We start from the raw sequence: 19,336 nt of genomic DNA, 5'->3' as shown, positions 1-19,336 counted from the left end.
CAAGTCCCCCCTCCCTGTGTTTTTCCTTTTTGGTCCCAATCCTTCAATCCAACTATTTATGCCTGTGTATGTATATGCTTGAGAGAGAGTGGGGAGTGGGGCACAGAGACAGAGAGACAAAGGTCCCAAGTCCTAAAATTGTAAGTTATCAGTGTGAAGCTCGTCTGTGTTTGTATAATACACAGTGCAATCAATGGACTAATGTGGCCTACCCCCCGCTATCTATATAAAGACTCATTTCCTTTGTTTGGTTCACCCTAGCCAAGCTAATGAAGTCATACTACGAGATTTATTAGCTGGTTTAAAGGTAAGACCACCTTAACTTTGGTGTATATATGCAAGACTACAGTTTCACACCCTACTTCTGCAAATGATTATGCACATGTTTAGCCTCATGGACAAGTAGTCTTACTGAGTTTAACAGATGGCTCATTTGTCTAAAACTACGCACACACACAAACTGATGCATGACTAAGGCCTTAGAATACAGACCATATCTGTATCTGTATGGTTTTTTCAGGCTGTATCTTTTCAGGATAAGAACTAAGTCTTCCTGTACATTTGTACAGCACCTACTGCAATAGAACTTCAGTCATTGTCACCTCTCCTCATCAAAGGACATGCAAATAATTAACACGGTAGTCACCTGTCATGAACATCTAGTATACAGTATACGTACAGTACTTTTATTTTTTGTGTATAAAGGTCATAATTCTGATACCCTGGCTTGTCTAAGGAAAGGGCTGGTTCCCAAAGTGAACTGAAATTACCTCCCTGCCCCCCGCCATAAGTTAACAAAAAAGGATAACAAAAAAGAAAGAAGAAACACCTTTCAACTGCAGTTTTTACATAACAACTTCATGTGTGCCTGTAACGTTTTTAGCCAAGACAGAGAGAACTATTTCTGCATTGTCCCGGGAAACACCATAATGAAGAATACTCACCGGCAGCTCAGAGCGCAGCACGCGAGGGGCGGAAAGAGCCCGCATGGTTCGTCAGCCGCCTCTTTATCCAGCTGCAGCCAGCTGGTGACATCAGCACTAAACGCCGGCCAGCGAGAATGAAAATGGCAATGCACGCTGCGGAGGCAGTGGAGGGTCAGGGAGGAGAGCTGCTGCCAACGCCAGCAGCAGAGAAGTAGTTCCCCACGGGATCCAGGGGTCGGAGCCAGCTGGAGCGAATGCAGGCAGAATGAGGAGGAGCACCTCAATGTCACTCCACACAGGACGGCGAGGGATCGACCGGAGCACCGTCTGGAGACATCAACAGGGTGATCTGGAGAGACAGAGTGGACTGCAGGTGGGAGTGCAGGGATGACAGGGTGCCAAGAAAGATATATCGGGGAGAAGAGAACCCTGGGAGAAACCCAGAGGGGTTGCTGTCGGGGCGGATACTGCCGCCAGCTCCAGATGGGTCGTTGAGTAGGCGAGAGGACAGACGTAGAAGCGACAGGAGGAAGACAACCTGTTACCCTTAGAGACCCGGGAAGGGTAGAAGGGAAGCCAGAGGGGCAGGTTGCCCAGTGATTTTTGTTAAGGCATTTTTTTAGTCATTTTCCCCGGCTATGGGGTACAGGAGGGGAAGTGGGTCCCTGAGTAGCGAGGCCAAGTCAGAGCCCCAGAGGATTGGTCTTGCCTGTAGGTTTGTTTTCTTTCTTTCCTCAAGGGAGGGGTGACGGCTAGGCATGCTGGGGATACGAGGTTCCCGTTGTGGGTGCCCGCTCTTCAGGAGGAGGAGGCCACTGGATGGACATCGCTCCACAGGAGGCGTGAGGCCGGGGTATAGGGGTGGTGGAGCCCCATGAGTAATCGCCGAGTGAGCCATGGGCCAACGAGCACACCCAAAGGACAATCCCGCACACTGAGGTCGAACAAGTCATGGCTCACGAGCACGGGGTTGAAGACTCAGGTGGAGGACATCAGCTCAGGCGAGGACGCAAACCCGTGAGGCGCTTGACACCAATCACTCGAGCGAAAGCTGCCTGAGAACAACTGTTCAAGGCCGGGCGGTTACACACATAGAATTATGTTGTCTGAAATATAACTGCCCCATAGCTTCTGCAGATATAAACTGCTCCTTGTGATGCCTACTATAGCACTCTTCTATGTCAAAATGGTGAAATATGCCCCTAGAATTTAATGAGAATATTTACATATTATATTAGTCCACGAACAATACAGCACCGTAGCTTTACATAATAGTTCAGAAAGTTTTAACCTCTACAAGTTAAAAGAAATATCCGTAAGAATGGTTCTTAAATAGCCATTCCTGTGCCCCTAGGTCTAACATAGCCTCTTCTAGGTTCTATGCAATGTTCTATGGATGGCACGCAAGGCCATTTTGCTCAGCACACCACCACCAGACTGGGCTTTAAGCAGCTGCTGCCAGCCATGGATCCCAGGCTGCTCTCAGCAGGTGGCTGGGACGCTGCAAGCCCTGCTGCAAGCAGACTGGGCTCTGTGGGCCAGCTTTATCTGGGAGGCTGCAAACAGCTGCTCCAGGCTCTAGCATGTTGGCACTCCAGCACCTTCCAAGGTAGACATTGTGGGTTTTTTGGCACTCCGGCCACAAAATGTTGCCTACCCCTGTTCTAGGCAAACAGGTGGATTGCAGTATTTCTATCATTACATACTCCACCCAGGTTCACAGATTTTTATGTCATGTGTAACAGTACAATTTTCAATCTGCATATCCTGTAAATACAGAACATTATGTAACCAGCCCATTTTTCAAAGGTTCATGGGAATGTGGCATTAAGAGTTCTTTGCTTCAATGTCACAAGTTACTTAAAGAGGAAAATGTGATTCCAGAGACCACATCCACTATTTCTTCCTGGGAAGAAGTCTGGGCAGGGTGGCACACTGGAGACTACAACTGGTTCAGTGAGGCATAAGCTTTCTTTCTTGGGATGCAATGAAGGGACTCGCAGAAAGCAAGGATTCTAAATACAAGGGTATTTAAATAACGAATGACAGACTAAGGTAAAATGAAAGCTCAATAAGGATAAGCAAGGCAATTAGCTCATTGAAGGACAAAGGGTTATACAAGCAAATGCAGGTAATGGGATAAGAATTCATTCAAGATATCTATCTTTTGCTACAGTGGTCCCCCAATATGAATCAATACTATCATTTATCACGTAACAATACTAGCTATTTCTACTTAATTCACAGACTTTTATGATTTAATTTTCCAAACACTACAGTTAGCTAGACAGACAAGGTTCTTTGGGTAAATCTGATATCTTTTATTAGATCAATTCAAATAGTTGGAAAAATTCTTCTTTGCAAGCTTTCAGATACAAATACCCTTTTTCAGGCTGAGGAAGCATCTGCAATCGGTCTACATTCTTCCTGGATGGAATGAAGCCAGAGTAAAGAAGCCAGAGGCTGGTAGGCATACAAAAAAGCCAGTCAGGGAAGGTGTAAATTCAAGATTCAGAGGGTGAGAGACAGGTTGGAGTGGGGGTGGGGTGGGGGAGGAGAATGAATGTAGCTGGTTAATACTGGAGAGGTACCTAGGGAGTCAGGTGTTAGGTACGTTATTATGTGTCATAAATTCAAGGTCTATATTTAGTTCATTTTCATTTATCTTCAACAATGCTACCTCCCATGTCTAGGGACCTTAGGTCCTTTGTCTCATTTCTTAGACAAGCCTTTGCTTGAAGAAGGTAGTGTTGTGGTTATGTTGTTGCTTGAATCTAAAAAGGTTGAGAAACACAGTACTAATTAATGGCTGACTATGAAACATCTATGAAACACCATGAGACTCTTCAGTGAGGTTAAACACAAGTGGAAGCTTGGGGAGATGACCAGGGAGGAGTATAAGAATACTGCAAGGATGAAATCAGAAAGGCCAAAGCACAATTGGAGTTGCAGTTAGCAAGGGACACAAAGGGTAACAAGAAGGGTTTCTACAAGTATGTTAGCAACAAGAGGAAGGTCAGATAAAGTGTGGGTCCCTTACTGAGTGAGGGAGGCAACCTAGTGCCAGATGATGTCGAAAAGGCTGAAGTACTCAATGTCTTTTTTACCTCAATCTTCACAGGCAAGCTCAGCTATCAGACTACTGAGCTGGGCAGCACAGTTTAGGGAGAAGGTGAGCAGCCCACAGTGGCAAAAGAACAGGTTAGGGACTATTTAGAAAACCTGGATGTGTACAAGTCCGCAGGAATGGATGCCATGCACCCGAGGGTGCTGAGGGAGTTGGCTAATGTGACTGCGGAGTTGCTGACCATTATCCTTGAAAACTTATGGTGATCGGGGAGGTCCTGGACGATTGGAAAAGGGCAAATATAGTGCCCATCACTAAGAAAGGGAAGGAGGATAAAGGGAACTACAGACTCCTCAGCCTCACCTCAGTCCCCGGAAAAATCATGGAGCAGATCCTCAAGGAACCCATTTCTAAGCACTTGGAGAAGAAAGCCATCAGGAACAGTCAGCATGGCTTCATCAAGGGCAAGTCATGCCTGACCAACCTGATTTCCTTCAGTGATGAGATGACTGGCTCTGTGGATGTAGAGAAAGCAGTGGACATGAGATATCTTGACTTCTGCAAAAGCTTTTGATATAATGTCCCACTGCATTCTTGCAAGCAAGCTGAGGGTGTATAGGTTGGATGAATGGACTACAAGGTGCACAGAAAGCTGTCTGGGTTGTCAAGCTCAGTGGGGAGTGATCAATGGCTTGATGTCTACTTGGCAACTGGTAGCAAGTGGAGTGCCCCAAGGGTTGGTCCTGGGGCCAGTTTTGTTCAATAACTTCATTAACCAGCTGGAAGATGGGATGGATTGCACCCTCAGCAAGGTCATGGATGATACCATGCTAGGGGTTGGAGCAGATATGCTGGGGGGTAGAGCTAGGATTCAGAGTAACCTAGACAGACTGGAGGGCAGGGCCAAAAAAAAATCTCATCAGGTTCCATAAGAAGTGTAAAGTCCTAGTACACTTTATGACTTATGACGAAACAATCCCAGGCACCGCTACAGGCTTGGGACCAACTGGCTAAGCAGCAGCTCTGCAAAAAAGGACCTGGGGGTTACCATGGACAATAAGCTGAATATGTGCCAACCATGTGCCCTAGTTGCCAAGGCTAACAGCATATTGGGCTGAATCAGTCAGAGTGTTGCCAACAGATTGAAGGAAGTAATTTTCCCCTTACTATTCTGTACTACTGAGGCCACATCCAGAGTACTGTATTCAGTTTTGGGCACCCCACTACAGAAGGGATGTGAACAAACTGGAGTCTAGTGGAGGGTAACGAAAATGGTCAAGGGGCTGGACTACATGATTTCTGAGGAGAGGCTGAGGGAACTGGGCTTATTTAGTCTGCAGAAGAGAAGACTGAGGGGAAACTGATAGCCGCCTTCAACTAACTGAAGGGGGGTTCCAAAGAGATTGGAGCTAGACCAGGGGTGGGCAAAATGCGGCCTGGGGGCTGGATGTGGCCCACCAAACCATTCTATCCAGCCTGCGGAACCCCTAAAAAGTTTAGAAAATTATATTAATCTGCCTTGGGCTGCCTGCCATGTGGCCCTCAATGGCTTGCCGAAACTCAGTAAGTGGTCCTCTTCCCAAAATAATTGCCCACTCCTGAGCTAGACTGTTCTCCATAGTAATAGATAACAGTACAAGGAACAATGGTCTCAAGTTGCAGCAAGGGAGGTTTAGGCTGTACATTAGGAAAAACTCTCTCTCTAGGAGGATGGTGAAGCACTGAAATGGGTTATCTACACACTCCCCTGGTATAACGCGCCACTACGGTGAGTAGCTGCTAAAAATAACCATGTGCCACACATACAGCACAGTAAAGTTGCCATAATGCCACATGTAGATGTGCCCTGTATGTTGCATTAGAATTTGATTGAGCGTGTCAGTAATTCAGCTAAAATGTCTTTATTAAATCCAAAAGCCAATAGCGGAGCTACAATTACTTTAAACAAATGATCTAAATATTGACGAAGAACATTGCATACTAGATCCAGTGGTGCAATGGGTTAGCATGTAGTACTTACAAGGCAGTACCAGGGAAGTGATGCCAAGGTTGTGAGTTCAAGCCTTACTTAAGAGCATCTGATTCTTCAGTTGGGACCTGAATGACTAAAGCAAGTATGTGTATACCCTTGGCTCCTGTGGAGTGGCAAGGAACCAGCAGCAGTAATAAGGTAAGCTGGGCAGGGAGGAAGGACCCAGCTGTAGGGAATTGGGAAGGGGTTTTCCTCCCATCCCTATTTAGCTGAGGGGCAAGCAGGAGTCCAAACTCTACACATCAGTGTCATTGACTTTGGACAGTCTTAATGGGGGTGGTGACTCAGAGTACAGCCAGGGACCCTGCTGCAATGCTGCCTCCTACCTGGGGCTCCTCTGAGGCCTCCATCCAGAGAGCCTTCAGGTGGGTTGTCAACCTGGGTTGCCTGGGGGGGCTGGGAATCCCCTCACCCGTCCTACCTGCACCCTGCTTGAGGCCTCGGAGGGGCAGGTGAGGGAACTCTGAGCAGGTGAGCAGGCTGCAGGGGATCAAGGCCACAGAGGATGAGACTGGTGGTTACTTTCAGTCTCTGCAGGACAAGACACCTGACAGAGAAGCAGCAAGGGAATGCCCTGAAGCAGATGCAGGAGCGGAGGATGGTCACCTCCTGGGCCAGACCTCTCACTACGGAGACAGCTTCCCCTGGTGCAGTTGGGGAACAAATATGAGGCCCTGGCTGCACTAGAGAGTGTGGTGGAGGAGCCTACAACCATCAACAAGCAAGCTGAGGGCCAGCCAGGTAACTGGAGGAAGAGACACTGCATCATCATAGTGGGCAACGCCCTGCTGAGGGGGACCTATCTGTCACTAGGATCCCATGGTGCAAGAGGTTTGCTGCCTGCCTGGAGTCAGGATCAGGGATGTCACAGCAAAGTTTCCTGACCTCATCCGGCCCTCTAATGACTATCCCATGGTCCTCATCAATGTAGGAACAAATGATGCAGCCAGGAGTAGTCCAGACCATATCATGAGTGACTACAGGGCTCTGGGGGCCAGGCTTAGGAAGACAGGGGTGCAGGTGGTCTTCTCATCAATCCTCCTGGTCAGTGGTCACAGTAGGCATCACATCACCTGTCAGAAAAGTCAACCAATGTCTCCAGAGTTGGTGCCATCGTGCAGGTTTTGGCTTCCTGGCTTACAATCCACATTTCCATGTAAGGGACTTCCTGGGATGCAATGGGCTTCATTTGTCTGCAAAGGTAAGTGTCTCTTTTCTTACAGGTTGGTTGATCTCCTATGTTGGGCTTTAAACTAGGTTTGACGGGGGACGGGGAGGCAGGAGATGGAGAGAGCTTGGGACCTACAAACTACAAGACATACAACAGTATATCCCAGGTAAGTACTAAGGGGCCCATTGGGCATCAGAATGAGGGGCCACCAAAGGCACCATTCGGAGGGCTCAAGTGCCTCTATACTAATGCTAGGAACATGGGGAACAAGCAGGAAGAATTCACACTCCTGCCTGCAGACAATAACTTCTGGGCAGTATGTATTGAGGGCCATAGGTTGTACAGACAGAACAGAGTAGAGGGGGGGTTGCTCCCTATGTGAAGGAGGAGTATACATCTACTCTAATCAAAATGGGATCAGAGGAGAAAGTTAAGACATTGTGGCTTAGGATACATGGAGGATGGAAGTCAAGGGGAAAGGGACTTGGTGATGGGGGTCTGCTATAGACCACCACATCAAGAGGGAAAGCTAGACTTGGAATTCTTGAGGCAGCTCTCAGAGGTCATACAGTCTAGGGACATGGTTGTCATAGGGGACCTAAACTACCCTGACATCTGCTGGGAAGAGCAGTCAGCCAAATCCAACTGTTCACCTAACGGAGGAAGGAGGAATGCCTTACTGGACTTGGTGTTGGCTACGGGGGATGCCCTGGTAGGGAAGCTACAGATTGGTGGTCACCTTGGGGACAGTGACCACCAATCAACTGAATTCATCATACAGCATAGAGTGGGTAGGATAACTAGGGTGGAAATGCATGACTTTAGGAAGGCTAACTTCAGTGTGCTCAGGAGTTTATTCAGTGATGCACTGCAGGATAAGAGTACTGGTGACATGGGACTCCAGGAAGGGTGGTCGTTCCTAAAGGAAGTGATCCTTTGGGCACAGAGGGAGATGATCCCAATACAAGGGAAAGAGGAGAAAGGGGCCAAAAAACTGCCTTGGCTAAACAGAGAAATCCAGAAGAGCCTAAGAGCAAAAAAACAAAAACAGAGGCATATAGGCAGTGAAAGCAGGAGGAAGCTACCAAGGAAGAGTATATCTACTTGGCCTGCACTTGCAGGGAGGCAGTTAGAAAGGCCAAAGCAACTACAGAGCTGAGGCTGGCAACACAAATTAAAGACAACAAAAAGTCTTTTTTTTTAAGTATGTATGGAGTAAAAGGAAGGTGCAGGGCAGCATAGGACCCCTACTGAAGAAATAGGAGCAATTAGTAACAGACAGGGGGAACAAGGCTGAGCTATTCAATGAGTTTTTTGCCTCAGTGTTCTTGAACAAGGGTCAAGATAAGTCTCCTAACATTTAGATGGGCATCAGAGGGATACCAGCCTACCGTCAACGCTAACATGGTGCAGAGTCACTTGGATGAACTGGATGTGTTTAAGTTAGCAGGCCCGGATGAACTGCATCCGTAAGTACTGAAGGCATTTGCCAGTGTCACAGCAGAACCACTGGCATAGCTGTTTGAGCACTCGTGACACTCGTGTCAGGTCCCAGAGGACTGGAAAAGGACCAATATGGTCCCTATTTTCAAGAAGGAGAGGAAGGAGGATCCAAGTCATTATAGGCCAGTCAGTCTCACCTCCATCCTTGGAAAAGTCTTTGAAAAGATTAAGGATCACATTTGTGGGAGCCCAGTGGGAAAAATAATACAGCAGGGCAACCAGCATTGATTCGTAGCAGGTAAATCATGCCTGACTAATCTGGTTTAATTTTATGACCAGGTCACAACATGCTTAGATGCAGAAATAGAGGTGGATGTTGTTTTCTTGAATTTTAGGAAGACCTTTGATACAGTATCTCATCCCATTCTCTTAAATAAATTAAGAGGCTGTGACTTAGATGTTTACATGGTCTGGTGGGAGGCAAAGTGGCTTGTGGGTCACACCCAGAGAGTGGTAGTAGACGGGTCAGTATCGACCTGGAAGGATCTGGGTAGTGGGGTCGCACCGGGCTCAGTCCTCAGACCCGTACTCTTCAATGTCTTCCTCAGAGACTTAGATGTGGGCATGAAGTGTATTCTGTCCAAATTTGCAGATGATACTAAATTGTGGGGTGAAGTTAACACTCTGGAGGGTAATGACTGCAGGCAGACCTGGACAGGTTGGAAAAGTGGGCTGAACACAACAGGACGCAGTACAAGGACAAATGCAGAGTACTGCACCTAGGATGTAAAAATATCCAGCGCGCCTACTGGCTAGGAAATGACCCTCTCAGGTGCACAGAAGCGGAAAGGGATCTCGGAGTCATAGTGGACTCCAAGATGAGCATGAGTCGTCAGTGTGATGAAATCGTCAAAGCTAACGACACTTTATCACGCATTAGCAGATGAATGACAACTAGAACCAAGAAGGTGATACTTCCCCTCTATGCGACATTAGTCAGACCACAGTTGGAGTACTGCATCCAGTTTTGGGCGCCACACTTTAAGGATATGGACAGCCTTGAGAGGGTCCAGAGGAGGGCCACTTGTACGGTTAAGGATTTACAAGCTAAGCCCTATGTGAAGAGACTAAGGGACCTGGACCTCTGCAGCCTCCACAAGAGAAGGCTGAGAGGTGATCTTGTGGCCACCTACAAATTCATTAGGGAGGTGCAGCAAGGAACTGGAGATTCTCTGTTCACCAGGATCCCTCTTGGGGTAACAAGGAACAATTGTCACAGACTGACAGACAGCAGATTTAGGCTAGACATCAGGAATAATTTCTTCATGGTAAGGCTGGCCAAAATTTGGGATGGGCTTCCAAGGGAGGTGGTGCTCTCCCCTACCTTGGGAGTCTTTAAGAGAAGGCTGGATAGGCATCTGGCTGGGGGCATCTGACCCCAGCACTCTTTCCTGCCTAGGCAGGGGTTCGGACTCAATGATCTGTTGAGGTCCCTTTCAACCCTAGCATCTATGAATCTATTAATCTATGAATCTTGTGTTTGAAAGCTTATCTTAATTCCAACCACACAGTTGGTCCAATAAAAGTTACCACATCCAAAAAATCCTTGCCTTTTGCATACTTCCTGGATCATCACAGCTAGAACACCACTCTAAACAAAGAGTGCTCAACCTTCTTGTCTGGTGGGATGGATGGGCAGTGCCCAGTCCATATGCAAGCAGTACGCAGTCAGTGGTTCCAATCTGGGGCCCAAGGAGTGCATGGCAGGGCCCCATCCAGCTGGGCAGAGGGGAGTAGGGCACAGCCCGGCCCTGATCCAGCATGAAAAGGGATTTTTGACCAGCCCCAATCAAAGCCCATGGAGGGAGGAAAGGTAGGGGCATGACAAGAACCTAATCCATAGGCAATGAGGTGGGGCAGGGTGTTCCTCACCAGAGGAAAGAGTTTAGACAGGTAAGAAACCACCAAATTTCCCAACTGTGGGGAGCCCAAAGGGGCAAATATCATAGCTCCACAGGCTACAATTGGCCCATGGACCAGAGGTTGAGCACCCATGCTCTAACACTATCACCAAAATGCTATAACAATATTTATTATGCTTGCAAGCATTGAATCAAAACACTTACAGCTGGGCTAGCAGGGAGACTCTAGCTGTCCCATTCTGGCTGACTCCCAAGGAAGCTTACTAGCAAAGAAGCCACCTCTTCCCCTCCAACCCAAATCTCTCCTAAAGTCATCTTCAGAACTAGCCCTTAATTCCACACACATCTAGCTTGTCATTTCCCATACATATAACTTTAATTCCAGCCTGCCTGCAAGTCGCTGCTTTGGGTGACTGGAGGCAGCAGGCACACGTGGGTCTGCACACACACATGCACATGGCCTGCATGCACGCAGGCAGGGTCATGGGAGTAGCACCAATACCTGGATGCAGGTAAGTGTACAATCAGTGGGAGTTGGAGGTCCAGGACTTGGGGACTGTGTGTGTGTTGGCAAGGCGGATGGATACCTGCTAGATACGGGGAAGGTAGCCGGGCACCAAGGCTGCATCAGGGCAGGGGGGACGGGAGGGGTAAGTGCCTGCTCCTTCAGCAAGAGGAGGCATTGAGGGGAGCCGCATAGCTGGGCTGGTGGCACTTGGGCTCGTGTCATACTTGTATGGGCAAAGCAACTGGGAGATGCTGCTGGGGGGTGGGCCAGAGGGACCGTCACCAGGCTGCCTGGTGAGGCATGGAAGACCCAGACCAGGGCAGGGGCTTCCCCTCCCCTCCTCCCTGTGCCGGGGCTAGACTCTCTCTGCTGCCATCCACATGAACAGCAGGACTTCGGCCCCAATGGGACAGGGGCAGCTGGGGGCTCCCTTTAGCAGGGCTGAGGGAAAGCAGGTTGGGACTGGCCACTGACCTTCATAAAGAGATCCTGGTACAAAAAAAGTTGAGAACCACTGTCCTAGCCCTCCCATCTCTTTAAAGGGTATTTATTTCCTTACCATTTCCTTTTTCTTGCCATTTCCTTTTCCTTGCCATTTCCACCTTTTCTCTTACATTAGCATATCACTTCATCCTGCCAACTGAAGCATTCTGATTGTCTGTCTGGCTGCCTCTCTCAAGTCATGGATTCCTGATACTGTCCTGCTTGAACCTGATATGATAAAATATCCCACTACCTATTACATTACATTTCTTAATTCCTATATGTTTAATTTTTTTTAAAGTTACAGTAATCAAATATTCAAATAAGTTAAGAGCTATGATGCTATGTGATTGCCAGGTCAAGGTTAAGTGCAGTTTCAGTAAAAAGAAAACCCTTCTTTCTCTAAATCAAATTTGCTTAGTGTATAGGGAACAGGTGGAAGAAATGGGGTGGGTTTTTTCATCGCAGACCTACACACTACTCCTGAATTTAAAAGCCAAACTGACCTCTTGCCTATTTATACATCATAAGAGGTGGTAAAAGAAGATATTCTTACAGAATCATTTTTCGGATCTTGTTCTGTTAAATCACTTCCCCAAAGTCCCCCCTCCCTGTGTTTTTCCTTTTTGGTCCAAATCCTCCAACCAAGAGAGAAAGAGAAAGGTCCTAAGGCCTAAAATTGTAATTTATCAGCATGAAGCTCATCTGTGTTTGTACAACAGCCAGTGCAATCAGTGGGCTAGTGTGGCCTACAAACATTACCAAAATAAAACTAACCTATAAAAACTCATGCTGTATCTATTAAGACTCATTTCCTTTGTTTGGTTTACTCTAGCTAAGCAAATGAAGTCATAATACTAGATTTATTAGCTGTTTTAAAGGTAAGACCTGCCTTAGCTTTGTTATATAGTTGCAAAACTACAGTTTCACACCCCACTTCTGCAAATGATTATGTATATGTTTAGCCTCATGCACTAATAGTCTAAGGAGTTTAACAGACAGCTCATTTGTCTAAAACTATGCACACACACAGACATGGCCTTAGAATACAAATGGAGCTTTTTCAGACTGTATCTTTTCAGGATAAGAACTAACAAACAGGCCACAGTGACAAATGCAGTTGCGTCGACATAAACAGGAATTTTCATTTCGTCTACACACACCTTAAGTCTTCATTTGCATTTGTACAGCATCTGCTACAATAGAACTTTAGTCAGGATTGTCACATCTCATCAAAGGACATACAAATAATTAACACAGTAATCAACCATCATGGTTATCTAGTATACAGAATAAGTATGTAGCAGGGCACTGCGATGTGCCTGATCCTTTAGGAGAGCAAGCAGCCTGAGAGGCTGCTTTTCAGGGGCAAAGGGGAGCTAATGAGGGACTCACCTGACTGGAAGAGGGCTCAGACTGAAGCTACATTAGCCCAGAGTCTGCACCAGTCAGTTAGTTAGTTTCTCCCCAGCCACTGCATAGTGCGGAACTCCTGGCTGCACGGTCCCTGAAGAGACCTGGATTTTGGCTGAACTACTCTACAGATCTGGAAACAGAGGCAAGTTCCTTGGACTGAGGAAGACTGGGTTTACAGACAAGTGGTCTTTATGTTACACCTCTAAAGACTGAGGTGTCTGCCAGACAGTGGTGATGTTTCTTATTTATGTTTAGCCTTGAACCCTGTGGATGCAGACTCAAGGCTTGTTTAGAAAGCCAGTATCCCAGGAGCCCTCACACTGAGGGTGGGGCACAGTGAGGGGTCCCAGTACTGAAAAAAAAGGCTGAGACCCAGATTAGAAAGTCCAAGAGTCCCAGAGCCACTTGTGTGCAGGGCTGGGGGTGGGGAAGGGGGTCTGAGAGCTCAAGGTGGCAGAGTATATAAGGAGGAAAATCAAAGGGAAAACATCTCTGAGGCTTAGGGCGTGGTGTAGGGGAGGAAAAGGAGCCACACAGTTTGCCCTTAAGGCTACAGGTGCCAAGGAGAACCTACCAAGGTTGGATGTCTGGATAGAGGTCAATGGGGCCTCAGACCCAGTGGAAACTTATTGGATTCAGGCTCACTACAAGGCCTGCTGACAGCCTCCCTGAATCAACCTGTAATATTAAGAGCAAGGCACGGCTGGTGAACAATGAAGAAAGAGTGATATTAGAGTTGGAACCAGGCAGAAGCAGCAAGACCACCAGGGGGTGTCATGAAGCCCCTGTGGCTGTGAGCCTGTCACAAAGTACTTTTATTTTTGACTTTGAAGGAAAATATAAAGTAGTAATAAAATTATGATCGCATAATTTGTGATTCCATGACTTATTATTTAAAATTGGTTTAATGGACCACCTATAGTACACTGCAGCCCCAACATTTTTACATGGCAGGCCAGACTGTCAGTTACCAGTACGTTCATGGGCTGAATCCAGAAGGTGTTCCTGCTCTGGCATGTGGGTGGGCACCATCTGGCCAGGTGGGGGACAAACTGGCCTCAACACAGCACTGATTGGGAAAGGCACTTGACTCATCCTTGTGAAAAGGGAAAGAGGGCTGGCTAGGTGACCCTGTGGGGAGGGAAAGAGTGCATGGCCTGGCCCAACCCAGCCCTGCAGGAAGGGAGGGGGACATGGCCCAGCCCTGATCCAGAAGTGGGGGAACGCAGCCCAGGCCCACAGGGGAAAGAGGCATAGCTTGGCTCAGACCAACTACACAGGTATTGGGGTCTGGGGATTTGGCAGGGGAAAGTGGTGGGGAGGCTGTATTCATGGCCACCACTTGCCTGCTGCCAATTCCCAAAACCCACGGGGAGCCCCACAGGCCAGATGTGATGGCTCCATGGGGCTGCATTTGGCCCAGGGCATGGAAATTGAGCACCCCTTGTCTAGTAGATGCATAATATGTCAATTTATATTTGCTTACACAGATAATTAATACAACATAAATATCAATGAAATGTTAGTTAAAATCTCAAAAAATTAAAAATACCTGTCACCATTTTCATTTTTACACTCTCAGCCTTGTATGGATAGCCATTTTAATAATATAACATTAGATATCATTTTCAAAAGATCCTTCCTGTTTGAAAATATGGATAAGTGGAGCAGTTGTAAATTCTTTACAACAAGTTGCAGCACTGAAAGAAGAAGAAAAAAAAGGTTAATTTCTCAATTAGTGAATTATTTAACATTTTGGACTCTAATAATATCCATGGTTAGTTCTGCAGACAATATGTTTAGAAATCCTTTCCAAGAGTTACAACAGTTCTATGTTCAATACAAATCACCATTTGCAAAGATATTAACAGAGTCAACAAGCAGTCTTCAAAGCAACTTTGAAAATAGCACAAGAAAAGTACCTTCAGCTGGGAAGTGGGGTTTGATGCTTTTCCACCACAAATCATACTAGCCTACCTTCAAAAAGGCCAAAAGGTTCCCAAATAGTTATGACTTTTATTCCCTACCAGTCTTTACTAGACCCGAACTAGCAGCTTAAAAGTCAAAACTTTTAATTCTATTTTTAATCTGTCTTGTTTTTTAATTTTTTAAAAATCTATTTTTAATCTTTCTTGTTTCCCCAAGAAAAGCGATTTTAAGGATTCAATCCAATTGACACTAAAATGAATGGGAGTCTTTTCACTGACTTTACAGAGTACTGAATCAAGCCCAAAGCATTCATAGGGGACAATTTCCTCTTTGGAACCCCACCCACCCACTCCACAAGAGAAATCATCTATCAATGAAGATACCACATAGGAATGTAAAAGCAGAGACTGGCCAAACAAAAGCAAAATACCCAAACTCCATCAATCGCTGTTAAAACAGAAACATGTTTCTAAATATGTAAATCGGGAAGTAGTCATAAACTACTATGAGACCGTTTCAGGCTGGACATAAGGAAGAATTTCTTTACTGTCCAAGCCCCAAGGTCTGGAACAGCCTGCCATTGGAGGTGGTTCAAGCACCTACACTGAACACCTTCAAGAGCAAATTGGATGCTTATCTTGCTGGGATCCTATGACCACAGCTGACTTCCTGCCCTTCGGGCGGGGGCTGGACTAGATGATCTTCCGAGGTCCCTTCCAGCCCTAATGTCTATGAAATCTATGAAATCTAAGAGGGGCTTTTTTCAAAATTGAGGAAATCAGGACTGTTAGTCTTAATTTTATACAGAAGAGCAATTTTAAAAATATCCCATACAAAATCCTAAGATTAATGTAAAAAGATGATACTATCTCACCAGAAGAAAGAGTTTAGACAGGGAGAAACAGAATCTAGTATTAATGGAAGGGTAGTTATTGGTTTTGCACTTTTGCTTCTATTTGCTCTAATATAATTTCTCAACCTTAAAATACATTGCACCTTCTCTTCGGGTGTGCATCGTACAGTATTTCATTACAATACTTTACCCATTTAAAGGTAAAAATCCCAGTGATGATACAACATTCAAATTGGAAGATTTAAAATTATGGCAAAAACTATAATAATAAATATCCCCCACCACAATTCTGCCTAGGTAAGTCTTTTGGTTTATATTTAACACAAGAATATTGATACATATAATTCTTCATACATGTTCAAGTTAACAGGAACAGAATGATTCATATACACTACAGTACTAAAATAACTGCATTACTGGACTCATTTTTGGCATCTAAACCTATTACTTATGTTCACTTTGAAATTTTAAAAGCTTTGGTGGGATGATATAGTTGGGGATAATCTTGCTTCAAGCAGGGCATTAGACTAGGTGACCTCCTGAGGTCCCTTCCAACTCTAATTTTCAATAATTCTGTTTAGCTTTGAGAGCTTTTAAGCATGGAAAGTTTCATTCAAGAAGTGAAAGAGTTTCTATTCAAGATTTTTCCCCTCCCCTCAAAATGCAGGAGCATGTGAAATCAGATTTTAATCATAATTATAAGTGTTATCACTATATGAATAGATCATACTAGAAAGGTAAGCCAAACAACTTCCTATGTCAGGGAGCAGTTATGTAATAAATTAACCAGAATCAAAGGGGTTCCATAACTGCATCAAGCACTTTCTCTTTTCTTTTCCTATGTGCACGCATGACTATGCAAAGGGTGTGGGAAATAATGTTTCAGGCCTCACCTAGCCAGATATTGTGCCTATTTAATTAAAATTTGTTTGAAAAAATTATCAATGCAAGCTACACCAACCACCTGTGAATTGGTGTGCACTAGCTTAAATTGACCAGATTGAGTAAACCAGAGTTAAACTGGTTCAACTTTTTGTGTAAGTAAAGCCAGAGGCATAACCAGGAAGTTTAGTGCCCTGGGGAAGATAGACTGTAGAGTGCTAGAGAGGAAAGTGAGGAGTGTCAAGACCTGGAGACTCCCTGAAAACTGGCAGGTACGGTAATGAACAAACTGTAATTTGAGGCCTTTAGGCCCTAAGAAGGTGAATAAAACAAGGATACAATTTCAGTCCTACTTTATGTCTTCACTGGAGCATTCCTGAAATCGGTCCCCATTAACAAGCATGAAAAATATATCCAGTTGCCATTTAAGATACTGTACAGAAAACTATCATCATGGCCTCCTGTATCTATGGTTTCTCAGCCTTTTTCAGCTCCAGGCATCCTTCTGTAACTTGCCTGAATTTTGTGGCACCTGCATTTCAAAAACTAATTTCACTTATTTTTTGATTATGAAAAATAACTGACTCCCTTCCCCACCTCTTGCAAAAAACTTAAACCACAGCAGATAAGGATGGCTTTTGATGCTGTGGATTCCTACCTGAAATCTCAAGGTTTATCTTGTGAATCACATGTAGGCATTTACATGCCTAACAGAGCTAATATCACAAAGGAGCCCAGTTGAGAATTACTTATCTAACATACCTAGACAATCTTATAAGGACTCTTTATTTAGGGTGTTGCTGGAAAAAAAGTTTATTTTTGACAGAGATGCACCAAAAGCTGATGCATCGCTGTTTCAGTGAGTCTACATGGTGCATACAACAACCAAAACAAATCCTAAGGTTACTGCAGAAACTTAAGTATTGAACAAACCTTAAAGCCCATGGAGGGAGGAAATCATACACCTGGGCTGCATCCAGGAGGGCAGGAAGCATGGGCTAGTAAAAATAATAAAAGTACCAGCAATGGTTGCATGTACCCATGAGCTTCCAGCAAAATGGGTCAGCAGTATCAGCTAAAAGGGCTAAAAGGTGTTAGAAATATTATTAAAATAGAAATATTATTAGAAATGCATAATGAATAGAGTGTTGTTAAAGCTACACAGTTTGTATCTTGTACCTGATAAGCAGAAACACCACCAAGGACATCTCACTAATTTACTACCTCTTTGTAATACTAAATCACACATACCTTCAAACTCCTCTGCCTCTACTCTTGTCAACTACAAAGGCTATGATTTAATTGGCTGTGTCCTTGAGACAGAGAGAGGGTTTGAACTTTTGGTAACCTGGAGAGCTTTTCTAAGCATGCGTAATTAGCTAATGTATATAAGCCTATCCGCCCCACATACTTAAGTAGTTAATTATAATGCACATGGGACTTTTGAAGTGACGTATTTACATATATGTTTGTATGAACCAGAAATGAGTTGTAAGAGTTCCTGCTTCTGCTCAGGAGAGAGAGGATAAAAGCCAGCTGAGAGTTGTCCTCAGCGGGCGGAGTGGTCCTTTGTTTCCACTCCAACCCTATTTGCAAATATACCTTTTGTGTTGCTAATAGAGTGTGTGTCTGAGAGTTCTTTGCCTCCGGAGAAACGAACCGCAGCAATTTCTGCAACAAAGGGATCTCATTTTAAATGATGACTCCACCAAACTCCATCCCCCACACCAAATACTCTGAGAATCTAATGCTCAAATCTACCCAGTGCTCTACTCACTCTCACTCACTCTGTGAGCACATACAGCCATATACATGCATGTACACGTATGTACATGCATATGCACATGTAGGTGTATACACATAGTGCACCTGTTGCGTATAGCATGCATGAATGTATGGGGGTGCATGTGCATACAGTGTGTGCACATGCAGGTGTGTGCAAACATGCAAAAGTTTATGTGCATATGCCACATGCACTCTTTCCATACATGTATACCTATGTGCGCACACACACACACTTATACAGTTATATACATGTGTGTGTATATATGTAGATATACACACATCCGGCCCCCCTTACAAATACTCTTTGGCAATCCTTCACAGTTGAGGATAATCCTCTTTCATAAGGTCAATCTAGGATCAATGGACTCTACTGCACCTTGGGAGTGCATTTCTGTGCGGGTGGGTGGCTCTGGATTCTTGATCCAGCCCACAACAGGCTGTTTCTGCCATTCCTGCTTTTCCCTCTCCTGCTGATGTTGTGCAGCAAACTCGTCCTCCATTTGGGGTGATCCTGGGCCTGAGCCATCACTGTCCAAGAGTTGATGTTGGTGCTGCATTTTTTCAAACTGGGCCCTGAAGACGTCCTTGAAACGCTTTCTCTGCCCTCCTCCTGAGCGTGTGCCTGCAATATAAACAACCTCTCCCACCATATCTGCAGGGTTTCCCTTCTCTCCCGCCGCTGAGCCGATGGACTCTCGGCACCCAACTGGCAGTGGGGCCGGGGCCTCGAGACTGGCACGTGCCTGCGACACCGGCACCTAGACTCCCGCCTCCGGCGCCTGCGCTGCGCACGCGCGAACGCTCCTGTTCCTCTCTCCCCACCCCCCCACAGTCCGGACGCTTCTCTCTCCCCCAGTCTGCTCTTCTGACTCGCGCGCTTCCTCATTGGCCGCGACGCCCGAGCTAGGGCACCGGAAGT

The 19,336-nt window shown here is 45.7% G+C and overlaps 1 long non-coding RNA gene across 1 annotated transcript; it reads right to left on the bottom strand.

Annotated features, from left to right (window-relative positions):
• Positions 1-225: 225 nt before the first annotated feature.
• Positions 226-19,319, bottom strand: LOC149875117 (uncharacterized). The gene is made up of 3 exons (XR_016439231.1): positions 17,566-19,319; positions 14,521-14,668; positions 226-2,128 (listed from the first exon to the last, which is right to left on the bottom strand). It is a non-coding gene; the product is annotated as an uncharacterized LOC149875117 (long non-coding RNA).
• Positions 19,320-19,336: the final 17 nt, after the last annotated feature.

This window comes from Crocodylus siamensis, chromosome 1, assembly GCF_052110815.1.
Source record: "Crocodylus siamensis isolate JL-2025a chromosome 1, ASM5211081v1, whole genome shotgun sequence".
In the NCBI taxonomy this organism is placed as follows: Eukaryota; Metazoa; Chordata; order Crocodylia; family Crocodylidae; genus Crocodylus; species Crocodylus siamensis.
The sequence above is the reverse complement of the archived record's forward strand: the minus strand, read 5'-3'. Positions and strand labels throughout refer to the sequence as shown.